Below are 24,626 nucleotides of genomic sequence, written 5' to 3' on the forward strand. Positions count from 1 at the left end.
GTCAGAGTCCAAACCGTCACCCGTGGCATCGTTGTCTTTGTCCATGTGCTGTAGAAGAGGAGAGACAATTCATAACATGATGTTCACTTGGTTTTAATCAACTGCTGAGAGGAGACAATATGTGGCTTATTGAAGTTGAATGAATATTACACATTAAAGTATACCATGACACTTAAAATTGTCCAGCCTGTACAAATGTAATCTTACCCGTACCTCTTGATGACTCCCAACCTTGGCATCTTCAGTGAAATCAGAATCTGAGCTGCATAGATGATGATTATTGCCACACATTCGCTAAATATCTATAACCCATACGCAGTTTAACCACAACACAACACATTTTACTAATAATATGTATTGATTGTATTGTTTACCTGTCTCCAACACTGGCATCTGAAATAAAGTCAACAATATTAGATTGTTTTATTAATCATTAATGTTACATGAAGCTTGCAAATATACAAATATTTTACACTTTAAATTTGAAGACACATTTGGCTGCACACCAATGCAACAAAATGTGTTTTAGCAGTTGACATTAATGCTCCCATTTCTCCTAAGGTGAGGAAAAGTTTAGTTAGCCTGGTAGTTACTGAGCAAAGTAGCTAGATATATTATATATATGGCTACATGGGCGTCGCCACCATTGAATGTGAAGGGGACGTGTCCCCCTCACATTTCATAACTCTTCGTTTGGACCCCCCCACATTTAACATAAAATATGAGTTCACCCAGCGCCGTTTCTATTGCTTCGTGAAAGAATCCATTCCACTTGATTGATAAGAGAATACACAGACCACTGAAAATCCACTCTGGGTTTTCCGGGCGTTCCCTACAACAACTCACCACGTGCAAGCGAATCTCAGCGCGAGCAGAGACAGCTGCTCGAGAGTGAAGGAGGTGATGTCAGCCACATTGCCACCTCACAATAGCTTTTGCTGAAACCTTATTCTTTTGTTATCTGCTCTCAAAATTAACCCTAGGCCACGTTAAATTAATGTTCAACTAAACAATGAAATGAGCTTAGCCTAATGGGGTATTCTTGGTTGATGGTGAATTCATTCATCTCATTATCTGTAGCCGCTTTATCCTGTTCTACAGGGTCGCAGGCAAGCTGGAGCCTATCCGAGCTGACTACAGGCGAAAGGCGGGGTTCACCCTGGACAAGTCGCCAGGTCATCACAGGGCTGACACAGACAACCATTCACACTCACATTCACACCTACGGTCAATTTAGAGTCACCAGTTAACCTAACCTGCATGTCTTTGGACTGTGGGGGAAACCGGAGCACCCGGAGGAAACCCACGCAGACATGGGGAGAACATGCAAACTCCGCACAGAAAGGCCCTCGCCAGCCACGGGGCTCGAACCCGGACCTTCTTGCTGTGAGGCGACAGCGCTAACCACTACACCACTGTGCCGCCTGATGGTGAATTGTTTGCAGTATTTCCTCCTCCCCAGACACAATGGACATAAGGACATTCTTTACAAAGCAGCGGAAAGTCAGTCAGAATTTCCCCACAGGACAGGGTTTTTTTTGTCCCAATGGAAATGTTAGTGCAGTTAGCTGGCTAGTCAATGTTAGGAGATGTATCAGCTAGCTTAATGTTAGCTATCATTTAATTCAAACCCAGTAGGCCTGCCTTACTGTAATGCCAAGGATGAGGTCAAGTCTGCTCTGATGATATTTACTGATTCCCTGTTGTGATTTGAAGAACTTGTTTTGTCTGGTCTTTGCCAGTTTTCTGGAAAGTAACATGGGAAATCAGTGTCTGGGGAAGGAATAGTAGAAAGGAAAGCGATGGAGAGAGATGGGTGTTATTCCAGGTGGATTGTGAAGGAAAGGGGGATAAAAGTTATGAAGTGGTAGAAATTGTGGTGGCACCAATGTAAGAAGGAGTTCTATCTATAAATCTATTTGTTATACTGATCTGTAAATGTTACTGTAGTACCACCATTGCATGTAGGTTGACAAAACTGCACTTGATCATTGTGTGAAGTTCTCTTTTATGTGTCGTTGCTTGACACAGTGTGATTGTGTGTTATGAAGACTGCATGATGCCATGCCATTTTTGTTACGAGCATCACTAAATCGGAAAAAAGTAAAACGCACCCACTAAAGTCACTGTTGGTGGTGAACAAAATCGCACCTGTTCATTGTGTGAAGTTGTTTTTTGTGTCACCGTTGCTGGACACAGGGTGATTTTGTGTTATGAAGTTTGCATGATGCCATGTCATGCCTGTTCATTGTGTGAAATTATGAATATTCTTATTTTTAAACATACAGCTGAGTGTCACTATTGCTTGGCACAGTGGCACATTGTGTTACATCTAAAACTAAATAAAAAAGGAAACACGAAATAAAAAGTAAAATGCACCCATAAAGGTGATAAACTGTGTCACAGTCATCTCATTATCTTGGGCAGAGCAGTGGGTTTAAAAACAGGCTGATGAATATATGGACTCGTTGAATGAGGACTAAGGCTACGTTCACACTGCAGGCTGAAGTGACTCAAATCCGATCTTTTCGCCCATATGTGACCTGTATCCGATCTTTTATTGACAATATGAACGACACAGATCCGATTTTTTCAAATCCGACCCAGGCCGTTTGGATATGTGGTCCTAATTCCGATTCCTATCCGCTCTTTTCATATGCGACTTCAGTCTGAACCGCCAGGTCGCATTCATCCGACTTACACGTCATCAACAAGCCACAAACGTCACTATTCTGCGCTGAAGTAGGCGGCGGGTCTCTCAAAAAAGTTACAACAACATGGCGCATAATCACGGGCGCAGATAGAGGGTGGGACGAGTCATATTTAAATTCACCTCGTTCGGTCCCCCCCACTTATAGGGAGGAAAAAACGTCTATGCTGTCTTTCTTTGCATAAGGCAAACCTCACGGAAAAATCAAAAGACTAATTACCATTCGGTTTATTGAGGTGCACAGCAGTGTATACATAGTTGCAACAACTCACATAAAACAAAACAAAGACTGATATTCGGTTGGTTGAGCTGCGCAGACTGCACAGGTTGCGAGCTCGAGCTTGGTTGCTATGGTTACTAACAACAAGTTTGACAGGCATATCGGGGTTGGGGTTGGTTTGCAGGCAGCTTTGTCCCCCCCCCCAGTTTTTTGTCCCTCCCAGTTCAAAAAACGTATCTGCGCCCCTGCGCATGACATCAATGCGAGGGACGCTTCGGGCTGTGAAGGTTCTGAATCTTCTCAATGGAAGGACGCAGAGGTTAGGGAGCTGATTTCCATTTGGGGGGATGCAGCTATTCAAGCTAGATTGGATGAGTCATACCGCAACCGGGCGGTTTTACTTCCGTAAACACTGGCCATGCTCACTGCGTGTGACGTCGTCGTATCCTGCAATGCGCATGCGGAACACTTTTAGGTCGCTTTTCGTTCATACTGAGGATCACATACAAGTCGCATATATTTGTTAATGTGAACGACCTCACAAAAAAATCGGATTTCACAAAAAAATCGGAATTGAGCATTAAGCCTTGCAGTGTGAACGTAGCGTTATTGTTGAGTCTCTAAAATAGTCATTGAATTAAGTGACTTTTGTAGGTAAAATTAGGTGTTTAACAACCTGTTAAAAATCCACCAGAATGCAGGAAATGGCCTCTAATTAATTAATAAATGTTCTGGGGGAGGACCCCCCACACCCCCCGCCAGTGTGTCCCCCCCACATTAAAAATGCTTCTGGCGCCCCTGTATGGCTAACTTACATCACTGACACCATGACCAATTTTCTCCATACAGTATATTGTCCTTCGTGGTCTGGGCTCCTTGTCCTCTCGCAAATATGGCCGGTCCATGACCCATCTGTTCCTCTGAGGCGCCTCCATTTTCAGCCCTCAGCCCTTTTCTTTCCGCTCAGCCGCCGAGTTGAATCAGAGCGCGCGAGGCGTGTTTGATTTGATAACTTTAGCGGATGCTCGGCCCTGATTGGATGATGGTTGCTGGGGGAGTTCTTCTTCTTCTTCAGTCAGGTTTATGTGGCGGTTGGCAAACGCAGTGCATTACCACCATCTACAGGACTGGGGTGTGTACACTTGAATTAATTACTTGCACTACTCATAATGTGCTATGAAAGAGAGATGTAAATGAGAGGGTGCGAGAGCCAGAGAGAGAGGGAGAAAAAAAAAAAATCCAACTGAATACCAGATAAATAATTGCATAATTAAACAAAATTAGATCAAAGAAACAAATGACCAACTGCAAAACGTGAAAGCTGAAATCCCCTAGATGCGCTTAGATAGTTGACTTTCCCTGAGAAATGCTAATACTGCATCGGTGATGTATTTGGATCTAGGCTCAACTAGTAGATTTTCTAAAGACAGTGTCAGTTTAGATTTTTCCACAGCCTTTTTCAGTCCTTCTCTTTGCCTTGAATAATGCGTACATTTAAGTAAAACATGCTCTACATCTTCTGTCCCTCCACAGTGCTCACACAAACCAGTAAGATGTTTCTGAATCTTAAATAGGCTGCTATTCAGCCTTGTGTGGCCTATCCTTAATCTGGAAAACCATACCTCTTCCTGTCTCCCAGCATAACCTGATTTACTGAATGTGACATGTCTATGTACCTTATATAGATGTCTTCCTCTCTTCTCTTCCTTCCATTCGGCTTGCCAAAGTTTACTCACGTTAGTGTAGATTAAAACCTTAACTTCTGGCCGGCTGAGGGGAATTACAAGTTGGACTTCAGTGTTTGTAGTAGCCTCCTTTGCTAGCCTATCTGCTGCCTCGTTGCCCTCCACTCCCCTATGAGCAGGGACCCACACAAACTGGACATGCAGGCCTTGTTGGGTTAGTACAAACAATATTTGATTGATCTCATTTAGTAAGTCCTGACGGCATGGTGAGGAACCATTTTCTATAGACAATAAGGACGACATTGAGTCTGAACAGATCACAGGCTGAAGAGTCTTAAAATCCTCTATCCATTGGAGGGCAAGTATGATGGCTGACATTTCCACTGCAAGGATAGACAAATGGTCAGAGGTTCTCTTTTTAACTGAGATATTAAGGTCTGGTATGTGCACTGCTGCCCCCGTTCTGCCATCAAGATCTTTGGATGCATCTGTATAAATGATTGTATGGCCATAGAACGCATGCTGCAGATATTGGTCAACATCCCAATATATTCCATTATTTGCAATTTTATTTTTTGCTTCAAATATTAGAGGGTATACCAAATAGCCATGGAGGGGTTCTGCTTAAAGGAACTGTGTCACAGCAAGAAACGGCACCAATTTCCAACTCATTCGCCCACTTGTTCCCTCCCCAACCAAAACTGTTGTTCTGCGATTTACCATATTCCCAACAATCCAGTAGCACCTGTTTTGTAGGGTGTGACTCTTCATGCCCCCGTAAAGTTGTCCAGTACGCCATACTGAGCTTAAGTCGCCTAAGGTGTAGGGGCATTTCCCCTGTTTCAATTTGTAATGCTGGTATAGAGGATGTTCGAAATGCACCACTACAAATTCTCAAGCTTGTAGAATGAACTTTATCTAGGCCGCTGAGCAAGGTCTTAGAAGCCCCCATGAAAGCTACACAGCCATAGTCTAGCACCGACCTAACCGAGGCAATATAAATTCTTCTCAACGCAAACCCTGTCGCTCCCCAGTCAAACCCTGATACACATTTGAGAACATTCACAGCCTTTTTACATTTCTCCATGACTTTCTGTATATGTTCCCTAAATGTTAGCTTGACATCGAACCATATACCCAGATACCTAATAGTGCATGTTTGAAAAAGAGTCTGACCGTACAATCGAAGGTCTACTGTAGGATTCACTCTCTTCTTTGAAAAACAAATAACTTGTGTCTTTTCCACCGACAGCCTGAATCCCCACTCTCCAGCCCACCTTTCCACTATATTAATAGCCCCCTGCATCTTCTTTTTCACATGGTCTACATTGCGGCCCCTCATCCACAAAGCCCCATCGTCTGCATACAACGCTCTATGAACAGCAGCATCCTCAATACCACAAAATATATCATTAAATCATTATATTAAATAATACAGGGCTACACACACTCCCCTGCGGCGTTCCATTCTCTATTTGATATCTCCTGGACAGACTTGTCCCCACTCTCACTTCGATGGTCCTATTTCTAAGAAAGTCACGTACCCAGTTAAACATTTTACCCTTAATGCCCATCCTATGCAATTTCAACAACAGCCCTTCTTTCCACAACATATCGTATGCTTTCTCTATATCGAAAAAGATAGCCAGCACAGACTCCTTGTTAACCTGTGCCTTTCTCACTTCATTCTCCAGGCACAGGACAGAATCCATGGTAGTGCGCCCACTACGGAATCCACTTTGATAACATGAAAAAAGGCCTCTTTTTTCAACTTCATAGGTCAACCTCTTAGTCACCATTCTCTCCATGAGCTTGCATAAATTAGACGTCAGAGCGATTGGTCTATAACAGGGGTGTCAAACCTGATCCATAAAGGGCCGTGTGGCTGCAGGTTTTCATTCCAGCCATGCAGCAGCACCCTGATTTGGCTTATTCAATCAACTGACACACCCACCCTTTAATCAAGGGTGGGTGTGGCTGCAAGTATTTGACTGTGTGAAGACAGTTCAGTTGATTGAATGAGCCAAGTCAGGTGTGCTGCTGCATGGCTGGAATGAAAACCTGCAGCCACAAGGCCCTTTATGGATCAGGTTTGACACCCCTGGTCTATAACTTTTCACATTAGACTTATCCTTACCTGGCTTTCCAATGGGAACCACAACTGAGTGTTTCCAACTCACTGGTAACTTTCCTTGTTTCCAGACCTCGTTATACAATTTCAAAATCACAAACTTAGCCATAACATCTAATTCCTTAATCATTTTATAGCACACACCATCCTTCCCTGGTGAGGTATTCCTAACTCCAGCCAAGGCTCTTATGCACTCACTCATTGTAAATTCCCTATCCACCACACCATCACCAACATGTTCCCTCTCCAGGATCTCCTTGTTGTCTTGTATAATCTTTCCCCTCCGAGATAGTTCTTCACCTGACAAGTTTCCTGAGCTATGTATTCTCACAAAGGCTCTCGCCAACATTTCCGCCTTTTCCAAGTTTGTTACTGCTTCACTTCCATTATCTTTGATCACCGGTAAGGAGTGATCCCTCCTAATGCCCCCCATCTTCCTAATCATGCCCCACACATCACTGACCTTAATATCTGCCCCTATTTGGCTGCAGAAAGCTCTCCAATAACTCCTTTTTGTGTCTTTAATAATTCTTTTAACTCTGGCCTGAGCCCTTTTATATTCCAATAGGTTGTGATAAGTATGACTTGCCTTTAAAACCTTATTCCTGATCCTAATAGCATTTGTACACTCATCAGACCACCAAGGTACCATCTTCCTTCCCTGCCTTCCAGAGGACCTACCAATTACCTCTTCAGCTGAATCACACAGTATTCGTGTTATTATAGAATTTAGCTCGTCCACGTCGTCAGTGAGTACAGGAGGGAGCTGCATAAGCTTAGCACTTACAGTAACCCTATACAATCCCCAATCTGCCTGCTTCAACTTCCATCGCGGAAACCAGTTCCCCTCCAAACAGATATTTTGATCTCTAATCGTTGTAGTTATGACATAGTGATCACTGCCAAGAGAATGGTCAGAAACTTCCCATCTGCTTACGCCAGCTATTGGCCCAGAAGTAAATGTGAGATCTATTGCTGATTCAGTTCCATGCGCAGCATCATACCTTGTACTACTACCATCATTCAAACAACTGAGGTTAAAATCATCCATGACTTCCTCAACAGTGATCCCATTTACATCAGTTTTTGTGCCCCCCACAAGGTATTGTGTGCATTAAAATCACCACAAAACAATATATTCCCATGTCCCACTTCACACAAACTCTCCAGTGCCTTTCTCACTATAACCTTGCATGGGTTATAGAAATTAATAATTCTCAGTCTAGTTTTGTCAATCCATATGTCAACTAACACCACTTCAACATCTTCATTCATTTCTAAAATCCTGTAATTGATCCCCTGCTGCACAAACGTCGCTACCCCCCCTCCCACCATATCCCTATCCTTCCTCACTGCCACATAACCATATAAAACAAAATCTAAAGAGGGCTTCAACCATGTTTCTTGTACGCAAATGATGTTGGGTTTGACATCTTGCTCTTCAATAAACTGTTTAAACTCCTGGCCATTGGCCAGTAGACTCCTGGCATTCCATTGTAAAACACGCAAACACATTATGAACACTTGGGGGTGGCTAGACGAAAGTCGGGGTCCAATGGCTCTGAAAGCATATTATGTATGTCGAGTACTGTCAATCCTCAAATGTCTAGATGCTTCTCAGCTGCCTTTTTTATCATTTTAATTTTGTCTGTCCGACTCTCAATCAGTGCTGATCGGTTAATAACCTCCGCTATGAAAGCAACAAAATTCTTCTTATTCACTATAAGTGTATCGTCAGTGAGTTTGCAACACTTTTGGGGCATTTGGACTCCAGCAGGCATAGGGGCAGCATGCAAACCAACATTAACAGCAGTTCTCGCTTTGTTTTCTTTGTTAACCCGTTTGATGGCCTCCGCATATGAGATCTGCTCTTTAACTTTAACATTTTGCACCTGAACGGCTTTCTTATGCATCTCACAGCCTTTGTATGCCGCACTATGTTCTCCACCACAATTGCAGCATTTAATTTTAGTGCCTTCTTCACATTTACCATATTCGTGCTCCCCCCCACACCTAGCACACCTACACTTGGCTTTACACACTAACGCAATGTGGCCGTATCTTTGGCACTTAAAACACCTTGTTGGCGGTGGAACATATGGTCTCGTCTGATAACTAATGTATCCGATCATAATTCTTTCAGGTTGCTTGGGTTCCTGCAATGTTAGTAGAACAGACAGACTTGGCGTTTTTATCCCCGCCCTGGTAACCAGCAATCGTTTAACTCTGATCACTCTAGTACCTCTAATGTTCTGCTTAATTTCTTCTTCCGACAGTTCAGTCGGCACACCTGTTATCACAACCAGTGCATTCCCCCTTTCTACCCAGTCCTGAACTTTAACGTTAATTCCTAATAGGTTCCTGCACTGCATCAGTCCCATACGCTGGTCCCTATCCCGACAAACAATTAGCAGACTCCCGTCTCTTAGAGGTTTAACATCAAACACATCACCAACCAGTTTGTGTATCTCTGCACTCACTTTCAAGGGGTTCAGTAAACCGGGTTTTTGAAATTTCATAACCACCTTAATGTCTCTCCTCTTCTGCTTAATTCTAGGACCATCAGGTGTATCTCTTGTCTTACGTTTTTTCCTTTGGTTTCTCGACTGCACTAGTTGAAAGTCGTCTTGCTGGTCACCCTCACTGATTGTACTCATTTCATCTTCCTCAAACTCAATGCTGGCTAAGACATTATCAACATCTTGTCCAGTGTCACACCCCAGTCCTCCTCTAACAAAGTTCGAATCCACCGGGTCCGGTGCTTCTTTCTCTGACTTACTCATTCCCACTTCAAAATCTAACACCAGGTTCTGCGTTCAGTGTTTCCGCGCCAAATCTGCTCCTGATTTTTCCCCTTCTCTGCGCAGCCTCCGTCGCCGGGAAACGACCACCACCTCTCCGCTCACACTCGCTCCTCTGCTCCACTTCCTGCATTCAGACTCGAAAAGGATTTTCTGGGAGCGTTGCTGCTGGGGGAGTTCGATGCCTCAGCAACCAAAAGTCAGAAGCCAGCCAATCAGGGCCAATCAGATATCCAATCAGATTCATCTCGCGCACCAACTGCTTGGCGCCGAAACAGAGAGACCGGAAGAGAAAGCAGTCAGACGCTCCTGGACAAACAGATGCGCGCGCTGATGAAGCGGCTTAACGGAAATAAAATAAGTGTCGGGTTGGACAACTTTGCCAAAGATAAGAAAATGTTAACCGACCCAAAGCGAGTCGGACTGGTGGAGCACGGGGCGCTTGGTGTAAACCGTCCTAAAGGTGGCTGGCAAGCCTTTCCGGCACTAATGATCTCCGTCAAAGGGAAGAATGAATGTGGAGCAATGAGCGCTCGCGGTGTAGTTGGCTGTGGGAGCTCAGGATATTAATGTTAGCTTCGCTACCGCAGGAGTTTCACCTGGCTGCCGCGCCTCCTCTTTATAGCATCCTTTGCGCTCCCTTTGCTGTGTGTTGTGTTGAAGACAGGGAGCGTTATGCATGCTGGGCCTGTTGCACTACAATAATCCATATACATGCACAAACGGGAATGCAGCCGATCTTTCTGTTTCTATCGGCAAACCAAAGCGCGCACAGTGTAACGCTACAGCGTCCCAGACAGCTTCATCACCATAGCGGCCAGAAACACCTGCCCTTCCGGCCAAACACTGACAACAACCGCGGCTTCCTCACCGAACTCCTCCACCCGAGCCCCGCAGCAGCGCCAACTCTTACAACACTGACAAAAGTTATTTCTGACCTTTACATTCTTGTAGAAAGCCGAACTGCAATAGCGGCCAAAAAGATTTGCTGAATATGAGTGTCCGAACAAAACAAGAAAACACTCCAACATGTCTGCTCATCTGTGCGATCTTCTCCTTCTCCGTATGATGAACATTAATGGGCATGTGCGAGCAGGGTTGCCAGATACTGCTGACGGTTTCCAGCCCAAAATATGTTCAAAACCCGCCCAAAATGTAAAATGTACTTGATGCCTATCTTGTAAAGTAAAAATATGCAGCTAAAGTCCAGAATCCTATTTGTAAATCGAACAACAATGCAAACAGCTTCTAAACGGCAGCATGAGGCCGTCAGTGGTGGAGGTGAAGAATCTGCTGTCTGGTCCTCGGCTCCGTGTGCTTCAATCAGATTATAACTCTGCAATCATCTGCTGGGTTCTGAATCCTACATGCACCAGTAGGTGGCGCACACACAGAATATTCTGTAGGCTATGTTAGGCTACGATGCATATCTAACATCTGCATTGCTGACAGGGATGGCAATTTTCCACCGAACGGCGGAAATCCGCCGTTTTGAATTTCAATTTTATCATTTTTGTGGAACGCCTAAATCCGTAGAGAAAAGTTTTAGGGGGGGTTAGGTACCTAACTTTTATTGCTGCTACCGAGATTAGTGTCAAATCGTATCGAAACCACATGTCTCGCAAACAACGGAAGCTTCTATATCGAGTGTAACAATGAACAAGAGGGCTCTGATTGGTCCACTCTACATCCGCTGTTCACGCACTTCCGCTTCCCTACTTTCCCGGTTTGGTTTGTTTTCACAACCGGCATTTTTAAAAACACGAGCGAAGATGGAGCAGCATGAAGAGCGGTTGATTGAGGAAGTACGGACATCTATACGACTCCAGTTCTAGTCATTATAAAAAAAAAAGTTCTAGTCATTATAAGTAACCGGAGGATAAACACTCCACTAACCACACCCACCAACTACTCCTAGCGACTTCGCGCCCCCTTGCGTTGTGCCGGTGAATAACTTTAGATACTTTATTTTTATCATGTATTTTTCACATAATATACATGTAAAATGGCTAGAAAATAGGTAGAAGAGGCTAAAAAGGCTAAAGCTTCAGGGGGGCTCTGCCCCCCTGAACCCCCCGTTCGGCGTTTCAGCTGAAATAAAATTTTCCTGTAGCCATCCCTGTGCTGAGGTTATTTATTTTTTATTTGTCTCTCTTATTTATCCCATTTGTTTTATTAATTTTATAGGCCTAGTTATTCTGCTTAATTTATTTTTGTCTACATCCATGTATTTTCTTCATCTGTTATCCTGATTTTTGTGGATTTGTTATATTGTACCTGTTTTATATACTTCAATTAAAAAAAAAAGTTAGGCTGCGATGCATGGCTGAATGTAACATGAGAAGAGAAAATGGAGAATGGATTGCGTCATTCTTATTTACTAGTTTATGAGTTCAGTTTCTGCACTACATTACACACATTCATATTAGTCTTACAGTTACATTGACTTTTTTTGCTTAAATAATACTTAATGAGATTAATGTGTATTGTTAATGATTAATTTAGGCCAATGCTCGATTTTGGTTGTTTAAAATACCTAAGGGGTGCTGGGTAAACTAGGTCTCTGACTTGCCTCAGTTGACCAAAGAGAGCTGTTTTTCCTGATTTCCTTCACATGTTCAAGAACATCATTCGGCTTAGTTTAATATGGATTGGATTGGATGGAGACTAGTGGATGTAGATAGTACATAGAATGTGCTGCATCAAAGTCCTTCTAAGGCTATATAAGTGTCTCTGGCTGCATTCTCACATAGAACGTTGGTGCGAAATATTTATAAACATCTGATAAAAACCCGCCGAACTAACGCCAAACCCGCCCAATTTTTGTCAACCAGCCCAAGCCATTTTTCGCCCGCAAAGTAGAATTCAAAACCGCCCAATCTGGCAACACTGTGTGCGAGCCAAAGTTAAGTCTCGTGGTTAACCACACAGCTGCAAACACGACCTTAATGTTATTCTGGTACTTGTAGTTCTTTGAGAAAGCTGTCTAGTTTGTGTCATGGCTTTTAGATATGCTAAAAACTACTACTCCCTGCATACATTGCGCCGCTCAAGGCCCCAATCACGGTTTAGCAACGCGCGCGCTCCTCCAGCTCTCAAGGGCTGCACCTGTCATAGACATATAAACATAGACGCCGCCTTCTGCGTAGAATCATACGTCATCCTCGCCGCCATATTGGATGTGGCAAAGTGGAGATTCTTCAACCGTCTCTGCTATAGCATCTAGACAGTAGCCGAGAATAAAGATGCCTCATTCATGTGCTGTGTTTAACTGTACCAACAGGTTTACCGTCCAAACGAGATCACATGGGATTGATTACCTTTCACAGGTGAGACTGGAAAAATACTTTTCATTGTATTTGGTCATTATAACGTAATTTTACAAACAGATTTTTCTGACTTTGTGGCTAATATGAAGTCTCGCGCATAATAGCCGCTCGGTGAAACCTGTCTCCAAACAACGAAGTATTTCCTTCGTAACTACGCTGATTGTTGTTAGTTGCTTAGCTAACTTTTCACGTACTATGTAGGTTTCCCAAAAATAAAGCCATGAAAAAGCAGTGGAGACAGCTGTGCGACGGGAAGGGTTTTCTGCTACTGCGTCATCCATGCTCTGCAGTGAACACTTCAGAACGGAGGATTTGGACAGAATAGGTCAGACAGTCAGGATCAGAGAGGGAGCTGTTCCTTCAGTCTTCAGTTTCCCAGCTCATCTCCACCGGGGAGGTGTAGAGTTATAAGCAGTGAGAATTAGAGAATACAGTGCCACACTATGATGAACGTTTTTGAACGTATGATGAATGTTTTTAACCTTTCTGAATGTGAAGGAATCAGTGATGTATTTTGTTTTGGTATGACGTTAGAACCTGGCCGAATTCAGTTTGGCGCTCATTCAGCTCACTTTATTCAACGAGAGTAGGTCTGTGTGGTGACTCAATAAATAAAACAGTAAATTTTTATTTTCATTCACTATTTCCAGTTTTTCCACTATTTCCATCATTTATCATATTCAGTCTTGTCGGTTGGTTATTGTGGCCTCAGGTTTTGGTAGCTTGCTACGGTATGCTGACTGATTAGCTTACCTGAGCTATCTATCACGTATCTGTCACTAGTTTGCAGTGTACAGGGGATTTCGCACACTATTTATAACCATCACATTAAAAGTTATACGTGTTGTTTTGATGCCTGTTTGTTTCCCAAATATATACGTGTGTGTCTTAATGGGTGAATAAAAGGCATCGAGTTAAATATTGTTGTAGAAAGGGGCTTTGTGAAGTTCAGTCCATTTACTTGCATTGGTTTACGGGGAAGATTTGCCACATCAAATATGGCGGACACTCTGACGTATCCCAGCAACGGGCCACCAGCTCAATGCAGCGTCTATGTTTATATGTCTATGTATAGACCCATTTACTGTTTGTAAACAAAGACGGCTGCGCGCGCAGCTTCTTGATGACGTAGACTGTAAATTGGTCCATAGCTTAGGTGGTCAATCCCTGCTAAAAAATAATACTGTTCTTTTGCTTTATTATTTTAAAATAGAGAGCCTTGGGGAAATAAAGAGAGAGGAGAGACAATGGCTGGAGAGACACAAAATGTCAAAGTCAAAGGTATGTTGTTTCACTATTATTGAGATATATGGCCCTGAAAATAGTCAAATCTGATAGGTCTGTTTAATCTACATATAATGACATATTGCAATATGAGTTCGATCAGGTATTGTTAAACTTAATTGTCATTGAAAATGCATGAAATTAAAATGATGTGATTTTCCTCTATTTTGTAATATGCAAACCTGTTCCCTAGCACCGAGAGAATATGATGTGTAGACTGGGCATCACTGTAGCACTACAGTGCTTAATTTACAATTGTATGTTGTTGTCTCCCGGTCCTTCTGCTCTGCAGTAAACGGAAAAGAAATTTGTGAGGTTCTCTCTCCTGATTGGCTGATGAAGAGGGAATGGGATACCAGAAAATGTTTTTTCTGTTTACGGCAGAGTGGAGGATCCACGCTTCTGACAAAACACTCGAAGCCAGTGATGGCTGTAACAATGTAGAGCTATTTAACACTTATTTAGATTTTTTTTTTAAACTTTAAAAGCATTTTGATTTCAAAAAGTGTGCAGCAACCCTCCATAAATTCTGACCTTTTACACCCTTCCACTCATACTTGTTTTTCAGATAGTGGAGGATGATCTACAAAAGACATCAAAGCGGGCAAAGGTATTACAACCCCGATTCCAAAAAAGTTGGGACAAAGTACAAATTGTAAATAAAAACGGAATGCAAAAATTTACAGATCTCAAAAACTGATATTGTATTCACAATAGAACATAGACAACATATCAAATGTCGAAAGTGATACATTTTGAAATTTCATGACAGCAACACATCTCAAAAAAGTTGGGACAGGGGCAATAAGAGGCTGGAAAAGTTAAAGGTACAAAAAAGGAACAGCTGGAGGACCAAATTGCAACTCATTAGGTCAATTGGCAATAGGTCATTAACATGACTGGGTATAAAAAGAGCATCTTGGAGTGGCAGCGGCTCTCAGAAGTAAAGATGGGAAGAGGCTCACCAATCCCCCTAATTTTGCGCCGACAAATAGTGGAGCAATATCAGAAAGGAGTTTGACAGTGTAAAATTGCAAAGAGTTTGAACATATCATCTACAGTGCATAATATCAAAAGATTCAGAGAATCTGGAAGAATCTCTGTGTGTAAGGGTCAAGGCCGGAAAACCATACTGGGTGCCCGTGATCTTTGGGCCCTGAAGGCCAATTTATGCTGACAACCCAGTCCTCGCAGATGGCGTCGCAGATGGCGTCTGCGTAGCCCCCCCACCTTCGCAGACTCTCTGCGCGCACCTCCCAAAAATTGTGACCACCACAGAAGCCTCGCAGACAGCGTCGCAGACAAGAGGGCTCTGATTGGTCCATTCTACATCCGCTGTACACACACTTCCGCTTCCCTACTTTCCCGGTTTGGTTTGTTTTCACGACCGCCATTTTTAAAAACACGAGTGAAGATGGAGCAGCACGAAGAGCGGTTGATCGAGGAAGTACGTACATCCACAGACATAGGATGTCTATGCGTACATCTATACAACTCCAGTTCTAGTCATTATAAGTAACCGGAGGATAAACACTCCACTAACCACACCCACCAACTACTCCTAGCCATTTCGCGACTTCGCGCCCCCTTGCCTTGTGGCAGTGAATAACATCGCGCACGCCTATTACTCCCCGCTCAACGATAAATTACAACTGTCTGCGAAAAGCTATCTGCGAAAGCCTTGTCGCAAGAGCATGCAGAGGCCTTTAGACGGCACTGCATCACAAAGGCATGCTTCTGTATTGGAAATCACAAAATGGGCTCAGGAATATTTCCAGAGAACATTATCTGTGAACACAATTCACCGTGCCATCTGCCGTTGCCAGCTAAAACTCTATAGTTCAAAGAAGAAGCCGTATCTAAACATGATCCAGAAGCGCAGACGTCTTCTCTGGGCCAAGGCTCATTTAAAATGGACTATGGCAAAGTGGAAAACTGTTCTGTGGTCAGACGAATCAAAATTTGAATTTCTTTATGGAAATCAGGGACGCCGTGTCATTCGGACTAAAGAGGAGAAGGACGACCCAAGTTGTTATCAGCGCTCAGTTCAGAAGCCTGCATCTCTGATGGTATGGGGTTGCATTAGTGCGTGTGGCATGGGCAGCTTACACATCTGGAAAGACACCATCAATGCTGAAAGGTATATCCAGGTTCTAGAGCAACATATGCTCCCATCCAGATGACGTCTCTTTCAGGGAAGACCTTGCATTTTCCAACATGACAATGCCAAACCACATACTGCATCAATGACAGCATCATGGCTGCGTAGAAGAAGGGTCCGGGTACTGAACTGGCCAGCCTGCAGTCCAGATCTTTCACCCATAGAAAACATTTGGCGCATCATAAAACGGAAGATATGATAAAAAGGACCTAAGACAGTTGAGTAACTAGAATCCTACATTAGACAAGAATGGGTTAACATTCCTATCCCTAAACTTGAGCAACTTGTCTCCTCAGTCCCCAGACGTTTACAGACTGTTGTAAAGAGAAAAGGGGATGTCTCACAGTGGGAAACATGGCCTTGTCCCAACTTTTTTGAGATGTGGTGTTGTCATGAAATTTAAAAATCACCTAATTTTTCTCTTTAAATGATACATTTTCTCAGTTTCAACATTTGATATGTCATCTATGTTCTATTCTGAATAAAATATGGAATTTTGAAACTTCCACATCATTGCATTCCGTTTGTATTTACAATTTGTACTTTGTCCCAACATTTTTGGAATCCGGGTTGTATTATTTTTTTAAGATTATTGGCATCTCAGCTTTCTGTGACAGTGATTAAGTAGAAAGAGTCAGGAAAGGCAGGGGAGAGAGAGGATGATATGCAGCAAATGGTCCGGGGCTGGATTCAAACCCTGATCTGCTGCAGTAAGGTCTTATGACACATTTCACCTTGATCAAAACATTGCAGCTCCTGAATATTGCAATTTGCCATTTTGTGATGTCTATAATATTTCGATCAACTGTTGAGCCCTAACTTAAATTATGTTGGAGTATTTACATATCATTCTGTCACTTATTTCCTTTCTTTAACTTTTGTCCCTCTTTTCACTCATACCATCTCCTGTCCAATCTCTTGCAATGTATTTTGTCAGATCACTTTGGAAGATCTTGACCGTGATGATGAGACTCCACAACACCAGAAGGTACAGATATGCTGTCCAAAACATGTTTATCTTTTTTTTATTTTCAGTGACCTTTTACTGTAATCTTCTCCCTGTGCTCCTACCTTGTTGTGGTGTTGTACCTTGTCCCACCCTTGACAACCCAAGATGCTACCAAAATTCTCCCTCCTTTAAGCATCTTCTTTCTCTATCTTCTCTCGTGTGCTCTTTTTCTTTCTGCCCTGAAGACTACAGGGGAGAAAGAACTATTTGCAATTATTGATAACTTTAACCTAGTACAACATGTACAGGGACCGACCCACTCTCGTGGTCATACTCTTGACCTCGTCATCACAAAGGGTCTTACTGTTTCTTATACTGTTGTTGACCTGGCCTTATCTGATCATTTCTGTGTTTTCTTTGAAGTTTCTATGTTTCCTCACATTCAGAATAGCTCAACGACTATAGGCAGGAGAGTCATAAACGACAACACGTGCTCTTTTTAAGCAAGCTCTCTCTCAGAACTCAACCAAAATGTCAGACTCTGTAGATGATTTACTGGAATTTTTTAATTTAAATATGACCCAAATTATGGATGATATTGCTCCATTCAAAATAAAAAGAGTCAATGATAAGCAGAAAGCACCATGGAAGCAGTACCCGGCTGTTAAACTGCTAAAGAGAGAATGTAGAAAGACTGAAAGAAAATGGCGCAAATCTAAACTTCACATCCATTATCAAATCCATAAAGAGATGGTTTGTAATTATAATTATGAAATTCGTAAAGCAAGACAGTCTTTCTTCTCCAATATCATCAGCAGGAATATGAACAATGCCCGTGTGCTATTTTCAACAGTAGAGAAGCTAACTAATCCCCCACCACAATTAGCACCTGAACTTCTCTCAGTTAATAAATGCAATGAGTTTGCATCCTTCTTCAAAGGTAAAATTGATAAAATACGGCAGAATATTTCTCATAATATATCTCAGTTGCAAAAAATTGAAAAACTGCAATCACCAATGACACAGATAACTTTAACACAATGTCAGAATTTTGTTTAATTGATTATGAGACTCTTGAAAAAACTGTACAAAATCTCAGTTCCTCAACATCGGAACTGGACATTCTGCCCACCAACTTTTTTAAGTCTGTTCTTCATCTTATAATTACAGATGTGCTTCAAATTATAAATAGATCCTTGGAGACTGGTGTTGTTCCTGTGTCCCTAAAAAAAGCTGTTGTAAAGCGCCTTCTTAAAAAAAATAATCTGGATCCTTCAGTGTTAAATAATTACAGGCCAATATCAAATCTACCATTTATCGGGAAAATCCTGGAAAAAATTGTCTTCAATCAATTAACTGCCTTCTTGATATCAAACAGCCGTTTTGATAATTTTCAGTCAGGATTTCGTGCCAATCATAGCACTGAAACAGCGCTGATTAAAGTTATAAATGACATACGTCTTAATACTGATGCAGGCAAAACATCGGTCCTGGTATTACTGGACCTCAGTGCAGCTTTTGATACTGTTGATCACAACATACTGCTATATCGACTTGAACACTGGGTTGGATTGACTGGTAAAGTTATCAATTGGTTAAAATCATACTTAAAAGATAGAAGATTCTTTGTTACCCTGGGAAATTGTTCCTCAACGTCAATGCCCTTGACCTGTGGTGTCCCCCAGGGGTCGATTCTTGGACCATTACTTTTCAACCTTTATATGCTCCCACTTGAGCAAATTATCAATAAAAATTCAATTTTGTATCACTGCTATGCAGATGATACCCAAATTTATTTTGCTCTATCACCTAATGATTATGCCCCCCTTGAATGTCTCTACCAGTGTATCGATCAAATCAATAGCTGGATGTCACAAAATTTTCTTCAGCTGAACTCAGATAAAACAGAAGTAATTCTATTTGGAAAAAAAGATGAAAGACTCAGGATTACCACTATTCTTGACACAAAAGGGATTAAAACTAAAGAAATGGTTAAAAATCTTGGTGTTTTCATTGACAGCGAGCTAAACTTTGACAGTCACATGAAAGCAATCACTAAAACGGCATTTTATCACCTAAAAAACATTTCCAAACTAAGAGGACTTATGTCAAAACATGATCTGGAAAAACTAATACATGCCTTCATCTCTAGTAGGGTTGATTACTGCAATGGCCTTTTCACAGGCCTGCCAAAAAAGACCATCAAACGACTTCAGCTGGTTCAAAATGCAGCGGCGAGGGTTCTCACACGAACAAAAAGAACAGAGAACATTACCCCAATTCTAAGGTCCCTTCACTGGCTTCCAGTAAGCTACAGAATTGACTTTAAAGCATTGCTGCTGGTGTACAAATCTCTAAATGGTACAGGGCCCAATTACCTCTCTGATATGTTGCAGCGGCCTAACCCAATCAGATCTACCAGATCGCAACAGAAAAATTTACTATTAAAACCAGTTGTTAAAACAAAGTGTGGTGAAGCAGCTTTTAGCTACTATGCAGTACAGCTATGGAACCAACTGCCAGAGGACATTAAAAATGCTCCTGCTGTTGGCAGCTTCAAATCTAGGTTAAAGACCAAGCTGTTTTCAGATGCTTTCTGTTAAATAATTAATATTTTTACATTTTTTATAATCTTTACTTTCTCTGCATGTTTTAAATTTACTTTAACTTTATTCTATTTTATTCTGCTAGGTTTTTTTTTTCCCTTTCTCTTTCTTTTTCTCCTTTTTCTTTTTGGCATTTTAATATTTTATTTCTACTGTTGTTTAATTCTTATTATTTTCTTTTAATTCTTTTAATTAATTATTTTAGAATAAAGATAAAATTATTTTATGTAATTTTATTTCTCTATTGTTTACTGTTTTTGTTTTTACTTCTGTAAAGCACATTGAACTGCCATTGTGTATGAAATGTGCTATATAAATAAACTTGCCTTGCCTTACAGACTCCAAACATGACATCAAAGAGCTGGAGGAAAAGGATAAGGAAATAAGGAGGTTGCGTCGGTTAAACCTGCAACTGCAAGAGGGTAGATATTAGGGTGCATCAGTTGCCCCCTAAAAATGAAAAGTTCCTCCAATCATGATGCATTTTTGTTTTTATGTTCCTTTTGGTAAGAAAACACACTGGGTGAAATATTTTGACAAAATTCACAAGTTTAATGGTGGCACCAGGAGCTCAAAGTTATGGAAAAAGCTGCTATTTTATGACTGACAAAATTTTGATCACTTTTCATGAAACATTATGGCACCTTATAGAGTATACCAAATATCTTAGATACACATTTTTAGTACATATTCTAAATATATTATCAAGTACAGTTTGAGTTTTAGCTGTTCATTGAATCATTGTTCAACTACTTTTAAACAATACAAATGGATTATGAATCACATTAATGCTTCTCAATCCCTTGCAAAGGTTCTTAACATCATCTCTGGCTCACAAGAAATCAGTAAATGGAGTCCAACATTGTGATTCAAACCTTACGCGAAAACATAAAATAAGTATTTTTTGGCAAAAAATGAACCTCATGGTGCCACCATTAGACTTTTGAATATGGTCAGAAAATTTTACAGGATGTCTTTATTGGTGAAAAGTAACACCCAAACAAAAATGCATCAGATTTTATGAAAGTGAGGGCAACTGATGCACCCTAGTAGGTATTGCAGTAACTTTTTACCTATTTCCATGACCATTTTGTAATAATACTATATAATAAGTTACACAACTCAGTTGGCAATTTTGAATAGTTAAATGGTCATACCTTCTTTTGATTTAATTGTAGGGCTAGCAGATACAATAAAGAAGGCCATAGAGGCTCAGCTTGCCAACAGCAACAGTCATCTGGCAGCAGAGAAGGTATCACATACATAGTCAGGAGAAGTAATTTCATTTATGGACCATGTAGTGTTTCGCCATACATTTGTGACCCCTCACCGAAGCCAGGGACGCATGTCGGCTGAAACGAATCCGAGATAATCGCAAAAGAAGCATTTTTTTTCGAAATTTGTGATTTTTGTTTTTTTTCCATCATGTGCAAGTTGAGATCTTGAAGAATGCAATCAGTATTTCAGATAATAGATTGTTTTGTTGGAAAAGCATACATTTTTTGTTGCAAATTGTCTCGTTTTTGTCAGGACTGTAGCCTGCTGGGGGGTGTGGGTAAATTACCATATGGGCCATTCACATGATGATTTAAGTCATTTGTTTTTTTTTTCTGCGAATCAGCTGTATGATCGGAGTTGAGCGCATGGCTACTTAACTGCATACAGGCGTGTGATTTCACTATGGAATGAGTTACTAAACAGTGCGCAGAGGAGGTGACACACCGCGAAGCAAACAGATACACGGTATTTACATCGGAGATCATTTCTACCAAAAAAAAACCCCCCACAACCTCGTTTTCCAGATTGAATGGAATACTTGAATGATTGGATGATACACGGACCGTTCTAGGATTACATTCCATCGGAGGCATTGGTGTGTGCAAGGCGCCGTTTCTCTTTCTGATGGGGTAAGTTTATTAATCTAAGGCTGTGTGGTTATTTTTGCATGTAACGGAGAGTGTTGTGGTTTGGTTAAGACTAGGTCACAACCGGCTGTATGATTTTTTTGGCGTTTCCCAAATCGCTGCGTTTTTTTTTTTTTTTTTGTTCATGGAGAAAGACGCGCGTTGGCCGCAAGTTTGTCTTGCAACCTGAAAAAACGTAAGCGCCCGTAGAGTTTGTTTGACATGACAAAGAGCCTCTGCGGCCGGTCTGCAGCTCGAAAATCAGCACATCACACGCGCGCTCTCGTGCTTTTCACACACGTGCTCTCGTGCGTTTCATGTGTGCTCTCCGTGCGTTTCTTGCGTTTTTTGCATGTAGACCGGCTGTAGGAGCACATACGGCTGGTTGTGACCGAGGCTTTACATGAAACTAGTGTTGTGTTAGTTGTGTCATCATCGTGCTATCTTTCTTTTGTACGGTGTGAGTAATTTTTCAACCACAAAACATTAAAGTATACTTTAGGAAAGTATACACTTTCAAAAGGCCACACATTCTTCAAATATTGTCAGATCTCCACATGGAAGGCATCAGTGGAAAGCTTAGAAACTGTACTTTCTGAATCTGTCAATAACTCAAAATGCCCCCGGGCGGACATGTGTCCCTGGATTCTGTGATCTGCCACATTTATCATGTTTGGGTGGCCTGCCTAAATAAACCCTTTTGCAAGCCCCAACTATATCAGGGTATCTGCAAATCCTTGAAAAGTCTTAAATTCATGTATCTAAAATTAAGATCTTAAAATGTCAATTCATTAGAAATGTCTTAAATTGGTCTTAAGTTCATTACTCAAAGGTCTTAACATTTTTGGGACAGGAATATTTTTCTTTTTTTTTCTTTTTATTTTTTTCTCGTGGCACTTTTCTGTTGAGCAAAAGTTTAATTTCACTGAGTCGTGCGCAGACTCCTCCTAACCAAAGATAAATGTTATATATTTTTTGTATTGAGTATAGTGCACTAACATACACACAAACAGATTGTGCGCTCAAAACACATTACTGTACGTCAAATGGAAACACTACTGCTATCACACAAGATGATGACATCACAGTGAGGAGATTGAATCCAGATAGCATGTATTCTTCACATATTGTTATGGCATTCTAGAATTACATGTATTCTAATATTATTTCATCTTTGCAGAAGGAATCTGTCCTCACCCTAATGAACCCAACTGCCTTGGATTATGCCCAAAGGTGTGAGGGCTATAAGAAACTCACAAGGACTGTGATGGACTCTGTCTTCACTGTGGAGGAGATGGCAACGTGCTCCGTCACGGGGAAAAAAGGGATTGTGGGGGAAAAAAAAAAAGACAGTGGCTTGATGTGGACAAAGTGAAGTCAGTGATTGGTAAGCATGCCAGAATATTGTTTTTGTTGGGCAAAATGGTATTGTATCAGCTTGTTAACTCAAAATCTTGCTTATTTTCAATTTTGTCATTAGCAGCCCTAATGCAAAGTAGGGCTGCAACAATTAATCAATGACTAATCGACTATTGGATTAATTTAAAATACAATTTCATTTAGTTTCTTACAGATCATGTCAAAAGTGTTCACAAGGGTGTTGGGGACACTGAAATCAAGGCCTGCATGGCGCAAAAATTAAAAGACATCCGGAGACGAGCAGAGAAGGAAAAATGGTAACCAAGTTATACTGATGATTAAAATCCAGTTTTGGATGGCTTCTAGAGGGCCGATTGTATGTCTGCACAGGATTTCTGCCTGTTTATATATTTGACTATGAATGTATAGATTGGTCATCATTTGAGAATAGCAGAACGATGTGGAAATCCAGATAGAAAAGAATTTAACCTTTGACAGAATCGGCTGGTATTCGTACTGCCCTAATCTTTATCTTTCAATCCCAAAACAGGGAACCATCTGGAGGAGACCAAGAAGATGAGGGATGCGACGATGCAGAAGTTACAGAAAAGTTCAAAGTTTGTTTAAAGGAATAGTTTGACATTTTGGGAGTTAGATAAGACTGACACCATTTTCATGTCTGTTAATTAACCCTCCTGTTGTCCAAGGATGGAAGGAGGAAAAGGTGAAGAAGGGAATGAAGGAAAGGAGGAATATACATCATGTATTTATGTTTAAGATAAAATAACATATGTTTTCAATCAGACATACAGTATACTTCATTCATGTTTTGTTCCAGGTATCATGAGATATCAAATCGTTTATCTTGTGTATCGAATCAAATCATTGAATGGATATTTACGTCCCTACAGAAGTCTGAGACAGACTAGTTTTGGAGATATGTTGTTGTTGTAATTCCATCTGGACTGTTTTGATGTGAGTTGACTAGTTTTGGTTATGGGCTGTACAGTAGAGATGTCTGCCTTCTCTCTAATATAATGGAACTAGTCACGTGTTCAAAGCACCAAAAATGCATTTGAAAAACTTAAAACCAGTGTCTTTACAAAATTAATGACCCAGTTACCCCCCAAAAATCCACAGACCTTGTTGTGTCATGTTAAATAATCACTGGTGTCAAAGGTTGGGGTTAGGGGTGATGCTAAGTAAATATGCTTTTACTTACTGTAACTTTTTTCCTCTCACACATCTGCCAGCTCGTCCATGACTAGTTTAGATTTGTCTTTTTAAATACGAATACATTTTCTATTGTACAGTACACACACACTACAAGCAAGTGTATTTCTGTATGCAAGATTGTACATGGGAGTTATAGGTTTATTTTCCCTGTGCAAATAATGTGATCCCGTGGGTTTCATATGGGATCACATGTGATTCACATAAAATTGGCCCCAAAACACATTTCCCATGTGCAAATAACATGTTTTCCA

The 24,626-nt window shown here is 41.2% G+C and overlaps 2 long non-coding RNA genes across 3 annotated transcripts; one reads left to right on the top strand and one right to left on the bottom strand.

The window, feature by feature from the left end:
• Window positions 1–207: 207 nt before the first annotated feature.
• Window positions 208–10,603, bottom strand: LOC132875416 (uncharacterized). Its single transcript, XR_009651820.1, has 3 exons — window positions 10,486–10,603; window positions 375–393; window positions 208–262 (listed from the first exon to the last, which is right to left on the bottom strand). It is a non-coding gene; the product is annotated as an uncharacterized LOC132875416 (long non-coding RNA).
• A 10,254-nt stretch (window positions 10,604–20,857) lies between these two features.
• Window positions 20,858–24,366, top strand: LOC132875422 (uncharacterized). Of its 2 annotated transcripts, none has more exons than XR_009651821.1 (4): window positions 20,858–21,128; window positions 22,961–23,167; window positions 23,344–23,456; window positions 23,690–24,366. It is a non-coding gene; the product is annotated as an uncharacterized LOC132875422 (long non-coding RNA). The 2 variants fall into 2 exon arrangements; XR_009651822.1 differs by lacking the exon at window positions 20,858–21,128 and adding an exon at window positions 21,694–21,783.
• Window positions 24,367–24,626: the final 260 nt, after the last annotated feature.

Source organism: Neoarius graeffei, chromosome 2, assembly GCF_027579695.1.
Source record: "Neoarius graeffei isolate fNeoGra1 chromosome 2, fNeoGra1.pri, whole genome shotgun sequence".
Lineage (NCBI taxonomy): Eukaryota > Metazoa > Chordata > Actinopteri > Siluriformes > Ariidae > Neoarius > Neoarius graeffei.